At 46.4% G+C, this 13,150-nt stretch overlaps 2 long non-coding RNA genes across 7 annotated transcripts; both read right to left on the reverse strand.

The window, feature by feature from the left end:
- Positions 1-264: 264 nt before the first annotated feature.
- LOC120702213 lies at positions 265-2,988 on the reverse strand. 6 transcript variants are annotated; one of them, XR_005686314.1, is made up of 5 exons: positions 1,404-2,988; positions 1,258-1,323; positions 951-1,155; positions 750-861; positions 265-572 (listed from the first exon to the last, which is right to left on the reverse strand). It is a non-coding gene; the product is annotated as an uncharacterized LOC120702213 (long non-coding RNA). The 6 variants fall into 6 exon arrangements; XR_005686315.1 differs by having other exon boundaries at positions 975-1,155; positions 1,404-2,987; XR_005686311.1 differs by having other exon boundaries at positions 955-1,155; positions 1,404-2,985.
- A 3,642-nt stretch (positions 2,989-6,630) lies between these two features.
- On the reverse strand, positions 6,631-13,077 carry LOC120702235. The gene is made up of 2 exons (XR_005686316.1): positions 12,759-13,077; positions 6,631-12,686 (listed from the first exon to the last, which is right to left on the reverse strand). It is a non-coding gene; the product is annotated as an uncharacterized LOC120702235 (long non-coding RNA).
- Positions 13,078-13,150: the final 73 nt, after the last annotated feature.

Raw genomic sequence — 13,150 nt, forward strand, 5'->3', positions numbered from 1 at the left:
AAGGGTTGTGGAGGGGACAACCTTTAATGGTTCTGTCTGCTAAGCCAAATTAAACATTGTACAACAAGCGATTTTCAGTATTTTCTGCATGATACCAACAGATGATCAATGCTTAGTGCCTAGCAGAAAGTTAGTTGTTGTGGTCAATTGAGCATACAAAAAAAAATGGCGAGTCTGATTTTGCACTAAACTACAAGCTATGGAACAAGTCAATTGCACTCTTCGAAATTTAGTCCTATCAAATTGATTTGAGGCATATGTAGGTAACAGTCAATAACCAAATAGAGGCCAGCCATTTCTTTCAAGGGTAAAGGTTAACCAATATTTCAAAAGCAATGGAACAATAACTTAGAACATTTTTAGAAGTGACACATCTTCCAAAAAATAAAACTAATTGACAAGACCAGCTTGACGACATATCTGAGCAGCAATCTCATTGTGTGGAAGCCCATCAGCAGAGAAGAGAGGAATTTTTTGCCCTCGGGCAATTGAGTTCATCACATCAGTGGTGGATATTCCTGTTTGAATCATCTCTTCTGGATAGTTTCTCTCGCTGGGGTTGATTCAACTTCCTGAAATATCATCAGATATCACAAGCTTATCACATAGTAATCAGTTTCCAAAAATGGATGATTCCGTGAATCTCAAATCCTTCTAACGAATGGCTAGCCATCAGCCAATCTGTGTCCACTAAAGTATGCAATAAAAAACACAGCTCTTGAAGTTGTTCACAATGAAAAATAGCTCACCAGAAATATAAAAGTAAGCCCCATGCAATATTGGAGGACCATTATCGATAGGTTTCCCAGAACCATTAATGATGGGTCCAAGCATATCAAGTGAGATAGGAGTTTTCAAGACCTATAAAACAAAAGGTGCATTCATAAGTCTTACTCATAACAGAAGGGAGGAAGTAGTGAAAATGTGCTTCTTGGAACATATGAAAACACCAACTGTATGCTGTTCACGAGTACACGAGTGTGATCAGGTTCCTCCATGATTAATTGGAGCCATGATTAATTGGAGCCACGAGTAGGGCACTGATTAATTGGAGCCAGCATTACCAACTGTATGCTGTTCAAAACTAAAACAAAGCATACATTTACTTTGTCCAAAATAACCAGGGCCCTGCCACACCAGAGACAGTCCTATACTCTGCAGAGCAAGAATAGTTTAGCACAATCAGCAGAAACATTAGAAATTTGTTTCACCAAAGTTAGTCTGAAAATAATGTAAAGATGGATATGGAAAGCTTACAGCTGATGGATGAACTCCTCCCAAGGCAGTGTAAAGGGCAAACTCACAAATAGGGATCCCCAACCCCTAAACGCATAATATGACAATCAGCAGAAACATTAGAAATTGCTTGTCATCCATGAACAATATTTGGAAGAAGATGCTACCTGACATCAAGAACTCCAAGCCCCATAATCTGTTCACCTCAGTATCGACAATAAACCGAGTGGTCCTCTCATGCCAGTTCTTGAGAACCTCAAGTAATTTACCAAATATTTCTGTGCGCAAGATAAATTTACCAAAGATACTGTTGGTGCTTTGCTATGTATAAATGTTCTGAGGCGGTTTTATGCAAGTCATGTATATAAAGATAACATCTTTATTAGTGTTGCACATGAGAAGACCAAAAGTAAGGAACCAATTATCCAAATCAGCAAGCAGTTAGCAAGCCTTTGAGAGTAATAAGCTAAGAAACTGCACAGCCCTAAAAACAGAAACCCATATTCCTCATCATTGTGTACAAATCACGCAGAAGCCTGGTGATTTCCCAGTTGCAGCATAGTGACACCATGAAGAAATGACATTATTATGATGCTATGGAAGAGAAACTATATACAGAATCACTTCAAACAGAAAATGCCAGCACGACATATTAACAGAAGACAGTAGGATTGTGGCAACCAATCCTTGTCATACATGATTTACCAAATTACCATTACTTTCATGAAAAAAAAATACAAACTGCAATGCAAAGTTCACATAAGTGACGACAATGGAAGCAAACGGTACACATAAAGAGGGATATTAGTAGTCCAGTCGAAAGGCCAAGCTCATCTCAGGTTTGTTCAAATCACATTACCATCATCCACAGCTAACCCAATCTTTAGGAACACTATTTCGGTTTTATTCTTCCCCCTCTTGGGAACAACCCCAACAGCGAGCATACTGATGATTGCGGACACCACTGAATCAGCCTGACATGACATTAACAGTTCCTAATAGATGAACACGATGAGCTGAATACAGCTAGCTCCGCACGACATTGAAATTAAATAATTAGATGAAGACCCGATCCCATCCCAGGCTGGAGCAAGGAGGCGGATACTTACGCTGCTCCTCGACGTGAAGGCCGCCCTGGATGCAGATCCGAGGTGATCCATGGCCTGCCCTGTGCTGCGGATCCACTTGCCAACCGTGAAGATCGTGCGCACGAGGGTCCCATGCCTGCCCCTAGTGCTGCTGCACGCCCGCTCGCTCCTCCGCGAGCGTGGGTGGGTGGGGCTCGCCGCCGGCCGCCGCACCCGGGTCGAGTTTAATGGTGTGAGGCGAGATGGGGAAGAGAGGAGAGGAGCTAGGAAGGCAATGGCAGATAGGTAGTGGGGACTGTAGGGGTAAGGATGCGATGAGGCAGGTCGAACTAACGGCGATGGGGGAGCTTACATTTTCATCGAGGGCCGTGGCCAGCGGCAGCGGAGGTCGGCCTTGTTGCGGTCGCGGGCGGTGCGGTCGCGGTTGAGAACCTCCTCCCCGCGGAGGCAGGGCGCGGCGGAGGACGGCACTCGGGGTGCACAAGCGCCCGCCGCGCTCGCCGTCTCCCTACGCTGCCAGCACCCGCGCCCGCACCGCGAGCCGCTGTCGCCGCAGGATGAAGGCGGAGGAGGTGGCGATGACCCCAATCCCGTGATTAACAGGAAGGAATTGTGGTGGCGCAGGATGAAGTCAACGACCCCAATCCCGCGATCAATGCAACTTGCCTTTCGAACGATGGTGGTTGGTGGGTGCGGCCGGCGGGTAAGCAGTCGCGCGGTGACAAAAAAAATTTGATTTCCGGCGGAAACATTTTCTAACCATCAAAACTGATCGGTCTGCAGCTCCGGACGAAAGGTTGGAATCTGACAGATGGGACCGCTGTGAGAGGTATAGGGTGTTTTTTCTAGGTAGATGTTAATCTCAATTGTTTTGGTTCTTTTTAGACAATACTATAGGAGAGACACATGTGCAGCACACACGTGTTAAAAAAATCAAGGCACAATATTGTGTTTTGTGGAATTCTAGGGTATTGTTTTTTAACTTATGAGAAATGCTACATAACATTATATCAATAGGGTATAACAGATCCTCCAATATTTCTTTATGATAAACCTTGCCAACATGTATAGAGCATATTAGGGTATTAAAAATACGCAGTCTACCGATGTCAACAGCTAATATAATAAAGAATTCGTCAGTAGGAAAAACCGTAGAAAGAATGCTCAATTGTATTAAATGTTGCTCATAGCCTTCGGAAGATAATATAGCTCACAAACAACCCACAATATTGTGTTATGCAGCTCAAAAGTTGATATATTCTAGGGAGGATATCCCAGAAGCATTCGATGCAGACAGCCCACAATATTGTGTTATGCAGCATAAAAGTTGGAGAAACAGCTTTTCAATAGTGTAATGAGTGTTCCTTCAGCTTTAGATGTTATTAATCCCAGAACATTCACTGGGATTTCCATTTTTCCTATGATTCGAAAAGCAAGTGAAGGATTACAAGCCCCTTTGTTCATAGGGCTATTCGTCATTGTCGCAACCGGAAATGGGCGGACTACAAAACTACCTGATTGCTCGTGTCTCGCGCATTGGATCGGAATGGTCTAGCACACAATGACTGGAGGGATTTAGACTGGTTCGGACCGGAAATGCCCTATGTCCAGTATGGGTGTGGTTCTCTCACTCTATTGCTCGAGCCCAAGTGCTCAAAGTTGCAGAGGGGAGCTTACAAGCCTTCAACCAGTGAAGGAATGGTTCGATCTCTCTCCTACGTGAGCAGGGTCCCCCTTTTATACTTCAAAGTGGGTCCCCCTACTTACATATCTCTATTTCTAGCGTGTTCTTCTTGCCCGCTGGAGAGGGCTCTTCGTTCTTGTCAGTCGGCGGGTCCTGCTCCGCCGGTCGGGAGTGGTGGCAGTCCTTCCGGTCAGTTTTCTTGGGCAACGGCCAATGGGTCTTCGTGCTCCCGTCCCATCCCGGTCGGTCGGGATGGTCTCCTCGCTCGGTCGGGACTTCGATGGTTGTCCCGTCTCTTGTCCATCCGTACCGTCTCCGCACGTCCCTCCCTGTGCAGACCTTGACCTGGGCGCGGGACGCCTGCTGATGGGCGCTTAGCCGTTGTCATGTGGCCTCGCCTGGTCGTAGTCTTCTGGCGTAAATGGGTTGGTGTCAGCGCGGTCATGATGTCGGCGTGCAGGGTGGACGAGTTGACGCCCTCTCTCCCGTTTTTTGCTGCGGGTACGGGTAGGTGGCATAGTCTACACTGTGACCCCATCAGATGGTCCTGTTCGGGCGCACGGACCGGCTTCACAGGAGTGTGCGGTACGTACGACGCAATGGGGGCTGGCGTTGCTGGCACAGCCTGGGTCGTCTCCTTGTTGAGCAAGATCCGGGCGGCTTGGTACGGAGTGATCCCGCACGCGCGTCTTTAGTCGGGTGACTACCACGTGGCCCCTTTTGCCTCTAGGGCGGTCGGGAGGCGGATGGGCCGTGCCCGTTCGTCGCCGCTCACTTGGGCCCTTTTTGGGCCGATCGGTTGGCTTGGCTTCCAGCGGAAGCATGCTTGTTGGGGGACCCCGGGTCCGTACCGCGAATCCATTCTGGCCATTGCGCGTTACTTGGGGCCTGTTTGGTTCGTTGCTTAGCGGAGCCAGGCTCGCACGGAGTCAGCCAGGCCAGCTTTGCCCAGACCGTGTGCATGCGACAACACCTTGTTTGGTTACCTGAGTCATTTCAGCCAGGCCAGTAGCAGCTGTTGTTTGGTTCATCGCGTCCATGTATCTCTATCTCACGAACCGTGCAAGGATTCAGGCTCACTTGCACCAAGGGAGCCAGGCCCGGTAGATACGGCCGATTTCTGCGTTTCTGCAGAGCCTGGCTACGAGGGGAATCTTGCACGCGCGGAGCTAGGTTCGACAGACACGCAAACCAAACAAACGTCTGCTCTTGCACGCGTAGAGCTTGGTTGAGTGCTGATGTAGGCAACCAAACAGGCCCTTGGCTTCCCAACAATCGATCCGATAGGTGCGGGAGCCCTCCGCCTTCCCCTTCCTTCCGGTTCGTTTTTTTATTCTTTTTGGCCTAGTTTGCTGCTCGTGGTGCGGCCCGTCATGCTAGGTGGCTCCCAGCGCGCAACGTGACCATGAAGAAGCTGTCTCCCGTCACCAACATGGACTACCCATGTATTCCATTGTTTTCTTTTTCTCATTTCTATTTTTCCCATTACGTGGTGCAAGTGCTATTATTTTTTCTTTTCAGATTTTTTAATGTTCTATTATGTGTTGAAGTTCTCTTGACAATTTTTTTTCATAAAAAATCTACCAAAAAAGTATACCGGCGATTTGTACACCCAAGTTGTGTGATGAACTTGTGCGTAAAAAATTTGTACTATTTTTTTCTGATAAAGATAACATTATACAAGTTGTGGTAAAAAATTATCCTCCATATTTGTCTGAAAAATGTATGCATTAAAATTGTATGTATCACAAAAGTTATGCTAAAAAGTTATTTTTCAAAGAGTTGCTAAGAAAGAATTATAGGCAAAAGTTGTATGTATCGTAAAGTTATGATGCAAAGTTATCTTTCAGAAGATGTGTGTAAAAAATTTTATGTAAAAGTTGTATTTAGAAATTATAATTTTCCAAAAAAAATTAAAATATTTGCAGAAAAGGAAACAAACATGCTGTCTCAAATCCCGCGCTGGAAGTCTCTCCTGACGCGCGCTCTAATCAGCTGCCCCACAAGCGGGGCCCCTTGCGCAGACTATGCAGAAGACTAGTATGAGAATCCAATTGCGTAATCGCGCGCTAATTGAGTTCTCAGCAATCGATGGGCTTCTCTTTCCTTTTATGATGCCGCACACCCAAGTGAGTGACGTGACCGTCCAGATATTTTTTCTCTTTTCATCTTTTTGTTTTCCCCTTTCCTTTTTTTAAGTGTTATCATGGCTGTCCTTTCCAGTTTTGTCCTTTTACTTTTTTTTATGTCTGAAGTTTTAATGACAACTTTTATATAAAAATTATAATAAAAAGTTATATCGAGACTTGCGCTTAGAAGTTGCACGATACACTTTGTGCGTAAGATGTGTGAGAAATCTTCCACATAGTTTCGTCATACCATTTGTGCTAAAAAATTATCCTCTATAAGTTATTTGATTAAGTTTTGTATGTACCGTAAAAGTTATACTAAAAATTTATTATTTCAAGTTGTTAAGAAAGAGTTATGTGTAAAAGTTATGTACATTGTAAAGTTATGATGAAAATTTATCTTTAGTGAAGATGTGCAAAAGTTATACTTAAAAATTATATTTACAAATCATAAATTTCCAAAATTAGAAAATTAGGTGGAATAAAAATTTAACTGAAAAGGAAAAAAACCTCCTGTCGGAGATCGAGCGCCACGAAAGCTGCTGGGGGGCGCGCGCGGACTAGCATGCCCCGGTCCGTACCCCCGTCAGTCATCGTCTCCTAGTACATCCGGAAACAGAGAATGGCCACATTTTTCAGACAAATTAGGACTGCATTACAAATTTGAGAAGTTGAATTCGCCAAGCCTCTTTGCTGTTACAAAGAACTAAGCCTCTTTCACGAAGTCTCCACGTTCCTAGCCATGGTCATGGTGCAGAAAACGTATTTAACTGCTATGAGCCAACTGTTTCATAATTTAAAAATTATTATAGTAATTTCAGAAAAATAATAACCGGCCTAATGCAAAGCTAATTGATCACTTGAATGCAACAAAAGATCCACTTGCCTCTACTGTGAGCAGGACTTGCAATTAAAATATTTTTCCAAAACTAATGATGTTGTAAGTACAGCCCAATTCGCATTCGGTTTAGGTGAAATTATCAGTCAATTTATTAAGATGAGAGCTAGCATGTGTCCGTCTCTTGACATGCCATGTGCTAATCCACATCTAGAGTCACTTGACCAATACAATCACATAAAGCGAAGGCAAATCCAGTAGTCCCGGTACATGCTTGCCACATGCCCAGGATTGAGCACATGTACCGTTATACAAAAGATATATCACTAATGAACAATAAAAAGCAATTTTAAACTTAAAATTGAACCCTCCTATGATGAATTTGTAATAATTATTTGTTGTACTCTTTTTATGCTTAAAATTGATCTTTATGGTTCATTAGTGATATATTTTTTGTATAACGGTACGTGTGCTCAATCCTGAGCACGTGACAAGCACGTACCGGGACTACCAGATTTGCCTTCGCTTTATATGATTGTATTGGTCAAGTGACTCTAGATGTGGATTATATTAGCACGTGGTGTGTCAAGAGACGGACACGTGCTAGCTCTCATCTTAATGAATTGACCGATAATTTCACCTAAACCAAATGCAAATTGAGCGGTTCTTACAATGAATCAAGGTAGTACTGATTTCAGTTATTAGCTAGAGAATTAAAATAGTTTTGATTTCTTTTTCATTTTAAAGGATGCTTAGAAGCATTTGTATACATTTTAGACATATTTCAGGTAAAGAAAATAAGTTTATAGCATACCTGGATAGAAAATGGTTGGACAAACCTGAGTCTCCAAGGTCCATGCTGAGCAACTTGAGGCAACTATTGGTATTATTAATGCTCACAACCAAGTAGCATCTGCATCTTCTAAAAAATTTCAAAATGGCAAGTAGACAGCTTTTTTCTGAACTAATACAGAACCACAAAGAGATGCAATTAGCCACTTGGGGGGTACAGCAGCAATTTAGTTATTTTCCGAACTACTAAAGAACCACAAAGAGATGTAATTAGCCACTTGGGGGTACAGCAGCAATTTAGTTACTTGGTAAGCACCATTACATCCAAGTACACATTGTCCTATCTGTTAAAAAGAAGTTCCATGTGTATATTGTCAACTAAACTCTAGGACTACAATTACAATAATTTTTGTTTTGATGTCTAGAATAAAAGAATGTCTAGGAAACATTGAGAAGGGATACACTTCAGTAAATGAATTGCCATACACTTTAATACATGCATTTCCATAAACTTTAGTATATGAAAACATTAAATCATCTAACATTTGCAGCAAGATGAAACACAAATTAAATAATCATGCTCCCAGCATTCAAAAACTGCATAATACAAAGCAAAGTATCCGATTGCTACCTTCACAGTTTCAGAAGAGGAAATAACATTGTGGTGCAGTGGTGGATTTGATGTTGCTGTAGGAAAGCCAGAGATTAATTATCTTTCCAAATGTGTTTTGAGACAAAAGTACAACGAAACAACAACATCGTTAAGTGTTATCGAGAAATTACCAGCTGCTGAGAAGTCAAACAACAGTGGCAGTGGCTGTCCACATGGCAAGCACACCTTGGGATCCCGTATCGCAAGCACTGAGTTTCAAAGCTATCGCATTTCTACAAACATAGAAAGGCCACCTACTCATGTTCATAACAAAGCGGACGGTGAGGCCGCCCTTCGCCTGCAGCAGCTCCAGGACGCGGCGCTCGGCTGTAACACCCCGCCCCCCAACACTGCACAGCCCAGCCCTTTTGAGGGGCGAGTCCGCTTACACATAGCACATTACTTACGCTTTCGTGCTCACTTCGCGTAAAAAGGTCAACCCGAAGGTGCTATGGCTGGAGGACAAAGGCTTAGGTTATAAGTTGGCTCCACCCTTACTCAACTAGTAAGGTGGTACTAAACATGTGCACGCAGCACTCATGGGCCACAACCAAATTGGGTCGGATGTCACACCCCCCTCAAAGAACCTGACGTCCTCGTCAGTCCAACTCACCCACACTGGGCAAATGTCCAGGAACGTTCCCCCTTGGCGCACGCCCGCACGTCCAGTTCCGGCGCCATATGCTATGTCGTGTGTCCCTAACCGGACACACACGCGTCATGCGCCATATGCCCACACACTGACCCCCCACCCCCCAACACCACATAGCCCAGCCCTTTCAAGGGGCGAGCCCGCTTACACATAGCACCTCACTTATTCTTTCGTCCTCGCTTCGCGTAAAAGGGTCAACCCGAATGTGCTATGGCTGGAGGGCAAAGACTTATAAGTTGGCTCCACCCTTACTCAACTAGCAAGGTGGTACTAAACATGTGCACGCAGCACTCATTGGCCACAACCGGGCCACATCCAAATTGGGCCAGATGTCACAACTACTGACGACCTGCTCCTCCACGGCAAGTGCATCTTCGTGCCAGATCAGCACGAACTCCGCCAGCGGGTGCTCTCTGTGGTCCATTTAGCGGGCCATGAGGGCGTCCAGAAGACCCTGCACTGCCTCCGCGCCGACTTCTACATCCCCCACGACAAGAAGTTGGTGCAGGAGTTCATCCACGCCTGCCCGACGTGCCAGCACAACAAGACACCGACGCAACAACCAGCAGGGATGCTACAGCCCCTCGAGGTCCCCTCACAAATGTGGGCGGACATCTCGATGGACTTCGTTGAGGGCCTCCCAAAGGTCAACAGAAAGTCGGTCATCCTCACAGTGGTTGACCGGTTTTCCAAGTACGCCCACTTCATCGCCCTAAGCCATCAGGACACAGCTTCTTCGGTCGCTCGCGCCTTCTTCGACGGCATCGTTCGGCTCCACGGCTTCCCGACGTCCATCACCAGCGATCGGGACCCGGTCCTCACCAGCCACATGTGGTGCGACCTGTTCAAGATGGCCGTCGTCCAACTCCGCTTCAGCACAGCCTTCCACCCTCAGACGGACAGTCAATCTGAGGTCATCAACAAGGTGCTGGCCATGTACCTGCGGTGCGCTACCGGAGACTGCCCGCGATCTTGGGTTGACTGGCTCGCGTGGGCGGAATACTGCTACAACACTTTGTACCACACGACGCTCCGGGCGACGCCCTTTGAGGTCGTCTATGGGCGGCCTCCGCCGGCGCGGCCCAAACAGATGCAGCTGACACGGTCCTCCGTTACCACGACGCCTTCCTCGCCGACGTTCGCGAGCGTCTTCTTCATGCTTGTCAACACGCCAAGCGCTACTACGACGTCCACTACCACGAGCTGAAGTTTGCGGTGGGCGATTGGGTCTGGCTCTGCCTACTCCACAGGCCAACCAACTCGCTGGAGTGTCGTCCCAAGGGCAAGCTCGGCCCTCGCTATGCAAGTCAGTTCCATGTGGGGCTCCTGAAGCCCTTCCACGGCGACCCTCCGACGACTACGCCGCCACTGCTGCCTGTCCATGATGGCCGGGTGGTCCTGACTCCAGTTCGGGTGCGGCAAGCGCGCGTTCAGCAGGGCGCCTGGCACATCCTGGTGGAGTGGCAGGGCCTATCGTCGGATGATGCCACATGGAAGCCGCAGGAGTTGTTCGTCGAGCGCTACCCCGACTTTCAGCTCGAGGATGAGCTGTTTCCCGAGGAGCGAAGAGATGTTAGTGTCCAGGAGCAGTAACCGGCCCAGGAGCAGCCAACAGCCCCGGCGTGGATCACGTACCAGCGCCGAGGGCGCCGCACAAGTGGCTAGAGGGCCACGAATATTTGTTTCCTTAGGCTTCATTTACTTTCCTTGAGTTTGGATCATTTGTAAGTAATAAAATACTCTTCTCTAGATTGGAAACATTAGGTTGAGTATCAATATCGGCTTGGCCTCAAGGGCCACCCCAAAACCCTCATCTCTCACCCCTCATGCACGCTCGCACGCCGCCGCTGCCGCCAGTGCTCGCCTCCGCAGCCATGGCGCCCATATGCTGGCGGCTCCCCAAGCCTCGCCCTCCTCTCTCGCACCCCTACAATCTACGCAGCAGCGGTAGGATCGCTGGTCCTATCATCCAAGCACTATGATAAATAAAAGCCTAGCATCGCACCAGTTCGATACAAGAATGACCTAGGGATGTCTAGTTTCTTCAGCCTTAGGCGGACAGGATCCTTATCAGAGAAACAGTGCCAGAAAGCTAACCGGGACTTTAGTTATGCGAGTCAACCATCATGATGGCTAGTTATGTTGTTATGGTAATAATTAAAATTCTAACATATAATAGAAAAATCTTTATTTACACTTAGAACAAATATATTCAAAAATTCAATAATATTATATTGAAAGAAATAATTGTTGTGCATACATTCAATCTCACCATTTAGATATGCATGAGTCCTGTTTGCATCCATGGTTATTTTTTAGCTCACTCCCAAATAACCCCAAATAGTCCAAGGAGAGCCAAACAGAAGTGCTATTTCTGAGCTATTTGCAAATAGACCACCCCAAAAATTATCCCCCCAAGGGGTGCAATTTGGGGCTATTTTGTGTGGGGCTCACTGATTATCTCACTCTCTCTTGGAAAAGTGACAGCCTAATGATTGGAGAAGTGTTTTATGAGCCAAATAGCTCTTGCATCCAAACACCTCATGAGCTATTTTATTGAAGGGTTATTTTGTTGAGCTAAACTTTAGACCTCAAAATAACCCTCGGCTATTTCTCCAAATAGGGCCATGGTAGACAAACAAATTCTACCAGCAACATCAGATGGGACAAGATATTTTTTCCCTATTTGTTAAGATAAAAAAGATAAAATAAGCTTCAGAGGTTTTGGTTGCTTTAATTCGATTAGTTCAGACATCCATCTCATCGCCAACTTATGTGTGTTTGGGGATATGCTGATAAGGAATTAAAAATGGACAAGAGAAACATTAGTGGAGCTGTTTCGCATAAATCCAAAATGCATACTTCAAAGCATCTGTAGTGACATATGTGCCATATCTCAGTTTTGCAAGCCAAGCTATTTGATATAATGATTTCTCGGTAAATTATAGTTCACAGAACCATATAATGCTTAATTGTTCGACATTCTTTTGGCTAACCTGAATATTCTGAACTGCCATATAATGCTTAATTGTTTGACATGGGTATACGCAGTCGGTAATACTTAGAAAGGGACACCTTTCAGTGTACCAAGATTTCAAATTATTCTTTTGGCTAACCTGAATATTCTAAACTGTAAAGCAAGATAGACCGTAAACTGTCTACAAGATACGCCAGCCATGCAATTGAAGAACTTAAGTGAAGAACAGAACTTATAGACTTATAGTAAGCTTTTTTTTTAAAAAAAAAACACTGTGAGGTACACAAGATTTTACGAAGCTTCACTATCCAGGAAGTACATGTCTCCACACAATAACCTGTTCCTTATAGTTACCAGTTGAACTAACTGGATGAGAGAGTAACAAACCATGGCGCACGAGCAAGATATTTCCAAAGCATTACGTGGATCACAGATTCACAGGCACAGCTGATAGTGATCTGATCGAGGGTATACCTGGGTCAGGGCTTCCAGCAGATTGCCGGACGCGACGTGTCTGCTCGAGAGAGGCGACGGTGTCGAGATTTTGCAGCGCCAGCGGCCCCGAGCTCGTCGGCTCCGTGGGTGCGACGATGGTTGCTTGGAGGAGGCCGCGACGGCGACGGCAAATGATTGCGGGACTTATGGTTCAACCATCAGTACATGCAATTCCCATACCTACTGAACGAAACAAGTGGTCTGATCGAGGATACCTGGATCAGAGCTTCCAGCAGATCGCCGTCCACGACGTCAGGGTCGCACTCGGGGGATTGGAGGCTCTGGCTCGGCTGTGGGAGGAGGCGACCGCGGATCGGTGCCGCGCCGGCGGAGTCGACGAGGATCGCAGGGGAGGGCAGGATCGCGGGGCTTGCGACGGAGGGAGGGCAGGGATCGTGGGCGAGGATCGCAGGGGAGGGCGGGATCTCGGTGGCGGCGGCGTCGACGAGGATCGCAGGGGAGGGCGGGATCGCGGGGCAGGGCCACCGGGGAGGGGAGCGCGACGGTCTCACGGCAGAGCGCGAGGGGGGTGGTGGCGGCGAGGGTGGTGGTTTAGAGCATCTGCAGCTGGACCTCTATTTGGGTTATTAAACTCATATTTTAGTCA

Source organism: Panicum virgatum, chromosome 1K (genome assembly GCF_016808335.1).
Source record: "Panicum virgatum strain AP13 chromosome 1K, P.virgatum_v5, whole genome shotgun sequence".
Classification (NCBI taxonomy): domain Eukaryota; kingdom Viridiplantae; phylum Streptophyta; class Magnoliopsida; order Poales; family Poaceae; genus Panicum; species Panicum virgatum.